Below are 9,306 nucleotides of genomic sequence, written 5' to 3' on the forward strand. Positions count from 1 at the left end.
GGATCAATTGGCCAGCCAGCGTTTCTCAGATTGGAGTTAGACGAGGTTAGGTCGTGATCTTTGCTATAAAACATCTTTGATGTGACGTGTCGAGTCTTGGCCAATCAGCGTTAAGATGTCTACACCGGCTTCCCAACCTGTTTATAATGGAAAGCTAGTCAGCTTGATATCACGTTAGCTAACGTTAGTGGATTGTGTATTGGCGTTAAAGTTTAAGTTAAATTATGTACCGTTACAGTTCAGACTTGCTGGGTTATGTTAACGTCTACTGCATGCGAAACTTTGTCGACTGATAACGTTCGCCATTATCGCGATTAAACGTAACGTGATGAAACATGCAGCCCCCCCAGGGTTGTTTTTTCTTTTGAAGAGTGACGCAAATCAAGACAGGTAGTCCGGAAGTAAAAAAATGTCAAAATAAAAGTCAAGGCAACAGAATGACCGTATGCAAGAAAACTGTTGATGCAAGCACACACCAGGGTTAGAAGAAAAATAGATAAATATAAATAAATAAACGTGGGCCGATGGGAGTATGTTAGCAACTAAATTGCATGACTACATGCAATTTAATATTCATTTATCCATGTACACAGCAAGAATCAACTTGTCAATTAATCTGTGGATTGTTTGATGCAATACAGTTCGTAATATAGTTTAATCAAAATCCTATCGTAACAACAAAGTGTGTTCTCAGGAAATGTGGCTCCGCCCGCTCAGCTCAGCAGCTTCTTGACGGGCACCTGACTGACGCTTGCCACTGACTAGTCACTGAGGTGCCAGTGCAACAAGGAGGATCTCGCTGTCTCTCGAAAAATGAGCCCCAGATACTGATAAGTATGTTTGTGTAGCGCAGCTTGACACAGGTCTGAGCTGTAAGTGGAGCTGGGCCAGGATAAAGGTGGAGGTCTAAACAGACGTAAAGGGAGAGCAGTACAGCTTCCCGCTGTCACAGTGTTTTAAATGCATTGATAAGGCAGGGTATGCTAAATGCAGCCTCTGCTCCAAGGAGATAAAGTACAGCAACAAGGGCTCACATGCCCTCTCATCACATTGCCAGACACTGTTCACTGTAATGACCACAGCCAGTGTACTAACAGTCCCAACAGACCCACGTGCAGTTGCTCCCAAGGGCCCTGAAGAGAGAGAGGGTTAAGGTGCCTGTACCTTCATTTCAGTGGGTTGCTAATGCAGAGGTGTGTATAGATCACAGCTATTATTTTACTCTTGATAAGTCACCTTAGCCAGAGTAGATTATCATTTTAATGTAAATAATTGAACTGGATTGACGCATATTAATTGCAAATAGGAGATAGGCCACAATTCTAACAGCTTTACAGTAACAGTGGAAGTTAATATTAAGCCAGTAACAGACACCTTGAATACAGTTTAACAAATGTTTTATTGAGGGTGCCTGTTCTCAGTGTTACACTCTTCTCTTGCTGTTCTTCTTCTGAGAAACTTTACTAATGTCCAAACTAAACAACAATACCAAAATAACCATGCTGTCACATTCACCAACGGGTTAGCTTGTTAGGCTAATGCTAATAATGGCCCTATCAACAGTTTTCTACCAAACAATCTCTTACTAGCCTTAGCTAACAAGCGTAACAGTTTCCCTTAACAATGTGTGCCTTTAAAATCGAAATCTCACCTTGAATACAGTTTAAACAAATGTTTTGTTGAGGATGCCTGTTCTCTACATTACACTCTTCTCTTGCTGTTCTTCTTCTGAGAAACTTTAGAAGGAAGTGTGAATACCATGCACAGACAACCCTGCTAGTGGTGAGATGGCGACACCTGCTGCCCGATTTAACTATATTACAATTATTAACATTAACATTAATAATTAATAATTAATAATAATAATTAATAATTAACATTACAATATAACATTAGTTCGTCAAAAGTCCATTTATCTCACACTCTCCCCCACTTGAACAAATGTCGTCTCGAAATTTTCCTCCAGCATCTCAATGTCAGAGTCCACACTTTCTCCTGGATTCCCAATGTCATTCTTGTTGTCTATAACATCCAGTTCTGCCCTGTCAGTAGCTGGATTTTCGTCCTGTTCCTCATGAGCTCCATGGAGCGAGTGGTGTCTGTCTGACACGTCAGATGTGTCCTGAGGATAGAATTCTGGTGCTGTCGGATTCAGTGGGAAACTCCTTATCTTCAGTGTCTGTTTGCTGGATGTGCTGTGTTCTGAGTCCCGTGTTCCATTATTGTTTCCTGTCCTTACTTGCTCTGTGCTTTGGAGTGTTTTTGGTTTTGTATTTTCAGCTACAGGCAGGAAGTCACATGACAACAATAGATTTCTGTGGAGGACTTTTGTCCTACTTTTTCCACTCTCAGTTTGGACCTCAAACACTGGACTGTCATCCCCTTTGCGTCCTCTGATGATGTAGACATCGTCTTCCCAGTATGAGCGGAGTTTTCCCGGCCCACCTCTCTCTGTCGTATTCCTCACCAGGACTCGGCTGCCCGCTTGTAAATCTGGACCATAGATTATTTTAACATATTGTTTTTTCCCTCTGTCAGCTGACCTGCCTGCATGTTTAGATGCTATCTCATCCTCTTTCTCCATTTCTCCACATAGGCCTGATATGAGCCTGGCTGGTCCTCACTTTCGATTCCAAAAAGGATGTCCACTGGAAGCCGGGGTGTCCTGCCAAATAACAAGAATAATGGAGAGTAGCCTGTTGCATCACTCAAGGTGCAATTGTAAGCATGCAGGACTTTTTAGGAAGATAGCTTTTCCAGTCAGTTTTCTGTTCCTCTGTCAGTGTTCTTAACCTGGAGAGAAGTGTTCTGTTGAATCTTTCAGTCTGTCCGTTCCCTTGTGGGTGATAAGGAGTGGTGTGTGATCCCTTGATACCACAGAGTTCTTTGAGACAGTGCAGCAACTTGTTCTCAAATTCCCTGCCCATGTCATGATGGATTTTTCCAGGAAACCCAAATTTCATAGCAAAATCGTTAAATAGTTTGTCAGCCACAGTTTTTGCTGATTTGTTGGTAGTTGCGTAGGCTTGGGCAAAGTGTGTATAATGGTATATAACCACCAGAATATATTTATACCCCCCTTTAGACTTTTCGAGGTGTAGGAAGTCCACTGAGACTAACACGAATGGGTGAATGGTTTTGATACTCATCATCGGAGCTCGTGTTGTTCGGTTTGGTTTTCTCTTCTTGAGGCATTCACACACATTTGTCACAAAGGGCTCCACGTCACGCTGCATTTTTGGCCTAAAGAAACGGTCTCTGATCAGATTAACTGTCCTTTCTGTGCCCAAGTGACCCTTCTCCTTATCAAGCTCTTTCAGAACGAGAGGATGGTAGATCTTGGGGAGTACTAGCTGACATTTAGACTGACTTCCCCTTTGCAAAATTCCATCTGCCTTGATCTCCAGTTTACTCCATTCCCTAACAACGTTTCTCAGCTCAGGGCTTTCCTTCCTTAGGACATTGGGACTAGGCCTTTCATTTTTAATTTTGTAGTCCAATACTTTGCCTATTACCGGGTCTTTCTGTTGTGCATCTCGTATTTTGTCTTTGGATATTGGCTGTACTGTGCTGACCAACCTGTCTGTATCTGCCTGTTCTTGAAGTGTACTGAATGAGACTGAGCTCAACAACGGTGCTGGCTCCTCCTGCTGCACCAGGATACCCTGCTTAGTGGCACTCACTGTTTCCTGACTGACTGACTCTGTGCACTGATTTATGTACCTCTCAAAATACATAGGCATTCTAGATAAGCCATCTGCATTCGCATTTGCTTTACCTGGTCTGTACTTTATAGTAAAATTGAAATCCGCTAACTCGGCTACCCATCTCTGCCCTGTGGCATTTAACTTTGCAGTTGACAGTATGTATGTGAGCGGATTATTGTCAGTATACACAACAAAGGAAGAAGTATGGAACAGATAGTCCCTAAAGCACTCACTTTAGTGCCAGAAACTAATTTACCAGAATGCAGATGATAATTTTTTTCTGGAGGGGTAAGTGTTCTGGAGCCATAGGATATTACCTTCAGCTTGCCTTCCCTCTGCTGGTACAACCGAGGCCATCTTGCGATGCATCAGTGTGGAGGGCGAATGGTTGGTTGAAGTCAGGGTAACCGAGTACTGGTGGGCTGGACAGCTTGTCGACTAGCTGGCACACTACTTGGCGGTGTTCCTCAGTCCATGTCACGTGTCCCATTAGGCAACTGTCCCTGTTTCCCTCTTTTCTGAGTTGTTTTTCTTTTGAGGACTTTGGTATTAGTAGAAGGATCTGTGCCACTTGGAGGGGCTGCTAACAGGTCATACAATGGCTTAGCCAGGCATGAAAAGTCCTGTATATAAGATCTGTAGGAGGAGAGAAACCCTAGCTTACCTCTTACCTCTCCAACGGTAGTAGGACGTTTCCCCTTGTAGGCCTGCACAGGGGCTATTTCTGCAGGATCCATTGTGTATCCCTCCTTAGACACAATCTTCCCCAGAAATCTCACACTGTGTCTGAATAGTTCACATTTCTTTGCTGGGAGCTTGATGCCGTGTTGTTGGTACCGCCTCAGAATCATCTGTATGTGGTTGACATGATCCTGAAAGGATTTACTGTGGACTAGATTATCATCTAGATATGGCTGACAGATCTCATCCCGTAGTCCCCATAGACACTCCTCCATACTCCTTTGAAATTCCGCCGGTGCTGAACTCAATCCGAATGGGATTCGTGTCCACTGGTACAAGCCCCATGGAGTTATAAAGGCTGTGAGAGGCTGGCTCTCTTCATCTAGAAACCCTTGGTGGTATGCCTTGCCCTGATCTAACACTGAAAACCAGGAACTCCCACTGAGACTATCTAGCATATCCTGTATCCACGGGATGGGATGTCTGTCTGGCACTGATTTACGATTTAGTTCTCTGTAATCGCAGCATAATCTCAAACTACCATCTTTTTTTCTGACACAATTGGTGAGGAGTAGGGTGACTTTGCTTTTGTGATACAGCCCCTGTTGATGAGGTCTTGCAGGTACTCCTTCACTTCCTGGTGAACCGGTTTTGGAACACTGATATAAATCTTATGGACAGGAGTCTGATCCTTTAAGGTGATGTGCATTTTCAGTGTTGGAATACAGCCAACGTCCATGTCATCTTTTGAAAAGGCATTACACTCCTCTCTCAGCATTTTTTTTGCAATAGCCTGCTGCTCGCTGGTCAGGTGATCCAGTGCTTTAGGTGCTTTGCTGTCACTCTGGGTTGGACATGGTGTGTCCATGTTGACTCCGCCAATCTCATCAGGTGGTGTGTTTCCTGTGTCCTGCGGCTCTGTCTGTGTGTGCGAGCAGCACCTCACTGTGGTTGATTCTCCAGGAAGGACTAGGTTGCCCGTTTTCACGATCACTTCCTCATTATCTGACTGGTAGGTGTGCATTAATTGTATGAAGGTCTCAGCAGCACTGGAGTCAATGCCAAAGGCCCCACTAACTATTTCTGCAACACAGTCATCTGTTGTCACTCCCGGCTGTTTTATTTGGGTATTTATCATTTCCTCTATCACGTTGAAGCCTATGATGGGATCCTCAGCTACCTTCGGGTCGCTGGACACAAGCACTGGTAACAACATACTGGTATTAGAATCCTCAGAGTTGTTCAGTTTGAACTCTACCGGTATCCACCCAATAGATCGTATTTCTGTCTGGCTGCAACCCCATTTAGTGGATTGGCTCCAATAAGTTCATCAATCTGACGAATTGTGCTTTGAGGGAGGTGTTTACCTCTCCAGGCATCATTTATCACTGTTGCCTGTGCCCCCGTGTCCCAGAGTGCTGTAACAGGTATGTTGTCAAAGCTACATTTCACCATATTCCGTCTTCCTATCAGTTTAATTAATCAGTCTGTTTTTCTGTTTGGCTGAGAGGTAGCTCACCTTACACATATCTGGTAATTTGTGTTTTCTTTCTTCCTCCTCAGTTACCTTTTTCTCGACTTGAATTATTGCCACACAGAGAGGCTTGTGCTTTTCCCAGTGATTTCTCTGACATTCTTTTGAGCAGTATAATGTGGCTGAACACCCCTTACATTTTTGTAGTATTTTTCCCCGGTCCTCCTCTTGTAGGCAGTTCTGGCAACATCGGGACTGTGATGGTTGTTGTTGGGTTACTGTGGGTCCCTCTACAGCAACCCTCTCTCATTTCCCTGAGACTGGTAAGGAGCCCTGCACCCACGAGACACATATCCAGCCTGGCCACACTTGAAGCAGTGGTTGCAGCTTTCTCCTTCACCTTTGTCCTGGCAGGTCCTGCAGCCTCTCTTCCGAGCCCCTCTCTCTCCCATTGTCTGTTTCCTGTTTGTTTTTGTGTCTGTACTCATAGAAGCCAATATTATCTTTTTAATTTCTGCCATTTCTGTTTTCAGTTCCCCGACGATTGAATGGATATCAGTCTCTGATGTGTGGCTGGTTGCCGGAGGCTTTTCTTTCTGGTCTCGGCTGTTCCTCCCAGCCTGTGCAGTTGGGTCTGGAGAAGAGCTATGTTGGCTAATCGCTGCCTCACCTGAAACACTAGCATGTAGCTCATTTACACAGGCTAACTTGACAGTGGATTTCTTGAGTTTGTTGAGTCTCTCTGCCTCAAGACTTGCTGCCTCATTTACTCTTTCAATGATCATCTCATCACTGACTGCTGGGTCATCCAGGAAAGGCTTTATCTGGAATTTAATGTTATCACTCAACAGCCCTGTGCCCACGGACCTCAAGAATTTCTTACTTATCAAATCAGGGCTATATTGCTCCCCTGATTCATTTTCGTTTGATGCAAACAGCAGCCTGTCTTTGAGTTCTATCGCCCTGAACAGGAAGTTTTGAGCTGATTAGGTCAATTTCTAGCCTTAACCATTCAGGTCAATGCCTACCTTCACCTTTCTAGGTCAAAGCCTAAACTCAACCATTCAAAGTCAATGCCTACCCTTAACCATTCCAAGTTAATTTCTAGCCTTAATCATTCCAGATCAATTCCTAACTTTAACCATTCCAATCAGTGCTTAACCGTAACTATACAAAGTTAATTCCTAACCTTAAACATTCTAGGTTAATGGCTACCCCTTAACTATTCCAAGTCAATGTCTAGCCTTAACCATTTCAGGTCAATAGGATGGATTGACTTCTGACGCCGTGAGTTTCACTTTATCCGAATTATGCACTGTCCATGAAACTGACTCTGAACCTGGGAATGAAACATCCACCACCCATCACGACCCTGCCTTATATCCAAAATGTGTCTTCCCTTTTTCCAATTACTGGACTTTAAAGTCTTCACAAACACAAGCACACAATAATCCATCCACACTAAGCAATAACTCCATCCCAGACGGGATTGGAGTGGTTCGAAAGATTATACTGTAATATCCTTAGTCTTATGCATAAATTCTTTCCTTTATTGCAACCTTTCGGAGATGTTTGCTCCTTCATCAGGCAAAGGCAGACTGACTCTGTGATGTGTCAAGAACTCTGTGTTGAGTTACATTGACCTGACTGTACTCTATTTTTGAGTTACAAATTGTAGGCTTGTATTTCCTCTGTGTTACAGACATTTTTAGTCCTATAGTCATTTTTAGAGTCCTGTGGTTGTGTAAATTTATGCTCCTAATGTCAATCCACCCTCCTCCACTGAGGTTAAAGGTTGATAACCACACTGAAGTAAGTTATTTTGGGTTCACTTTTTTTCTGAAGAGACTTGGAAGTTTAGTAGTAGTCCCCAGTATATCCCCATATATATCCATTTCCTGTAAAAAAAAAAAAAAAGAACTGTCCTTCTAAAAATATCAAATTGTAGAGTTTAGAGTTCATGGAAGCCAGATGGCAGCTGGGCCCATATTAACCCCTGTTCCTCACACACTTGCTCAATGTGGACATGTTTTCAGTACCTAAATGTTAGCTGGCCCCAGACTTAATACAGTAGCCTGACCAACCTATCAACATATTTAACATACAAGGACTATCGACTGGAGAGAAAACAGATTCATATAATTTTTGTAAAGTTATAGTAAATTTGCATATTAGCAAAAATAGGCAGAGCACAAAAGGAAATCTTTGTCTGGTGCATATACTGTATCTGTCTCCTTCAAAATAACTGACATGGTGCCTCTACCTCCCTGATAGTGTGTGATACTTTTAATAAGGATCCATGGCAAATATTTTATCTATCTATGCTATCTATTAAAATTGCGTAGGGTGTAATTTGGTGCTTTCAACTGGGATCCCTCAGGTCCCCAATACATTGGAATTTAAAATTATTATTTCAAAAGCACTAATTAAAACAGAATAAAATAATATAAAAACAAAGAATAATATAAAAAAAAAAGATTTGTAGAAAGCCGATGTGAGTCGTTAATTGTAGTTTTAATGTGTGTCAGAATCATCATTAGTTGGTAATAATTATGATAATCATAATTTCTCATTATTGCAATTTGCCTAATTTCTTATTTTTGTAATCCAAACAACCATAAATCTCCTCCAAATGAATTGCAGGTGATGTGCAAACTTTTGTTTTGGGCATAATACTATATTACTCTCATATTTGCAGAGTATTTATAAAGCCAGTAGGTGGCAGTATGATCACAAACAATGGCCTTTGTGAGTTATCAGTGCAGACTCAGAGTTAAAGCTTGGAGAACACAATGTGTGGTTGCACAAGGCAGAAATAGTTTATGTACTAACTTTGACAGCATAATTTAAACACTTAGTATAATTGTTGTGTTTTAGATACACAGCAGCACATGTAAAATGCACAGAAGGTAGCTGGATTTAATATGGATCTACTATACTGTAGGTCTTTAGGCCTGCCTAAAATATACATGCAAAATATACATACAGAGAAAATATCCCCCCAATAAAAACGTTCCATTGAAATATTGGCTTTTTAATTAAACACATAAATCTGATTAATGCCGTTTGAAATTGCTGAAGAAAAGAGTCGAAAGCGTGAAAAGATGCCAATCCACTTTGGGGAATGCAAATTAGCATCAGTTTCTACAGCTCAATTATTTCAAAGCAAACTTCATCCACAACTAGGTACAATTAATCCTAATTGCCTTGCAAACATGAACATACTGTATGGTAATGTCATTACCATACAAGACCATGTCCAAAATATTTTTGGAGCAGCACTTTAATTCGGCTCTTATATAATCTACCAAGAAACATTATAGGAACGTCTATTCTAGAAATGCTTTAAAGTACCTCCCAACAGATCATCCAATAAGATGTTGGGAGGCGGGGCAATCCTGGAAACATTAGTAGTGTCATCTGTGTGATGTAGTATAAGCGGCG

The sequence above is a fragment of the Anarrhichthys ocellatus genome, unplaced genomic scaffold (genome assembly GCF_004355925.1).
Source record: "Anarrhichthys ocellatus isolate YVR2014 unplaced genomic scaffold, GSC_Weel_1.0 scaffold142, whole genome shotgun sequence".
Lineage (NCBI taxonomy): Eukaryota > Metazoa > Chordata > Actinopteri > Perciformes > Anarhichadidae > Anarrhichthys > Anarrhichthys ocellatus.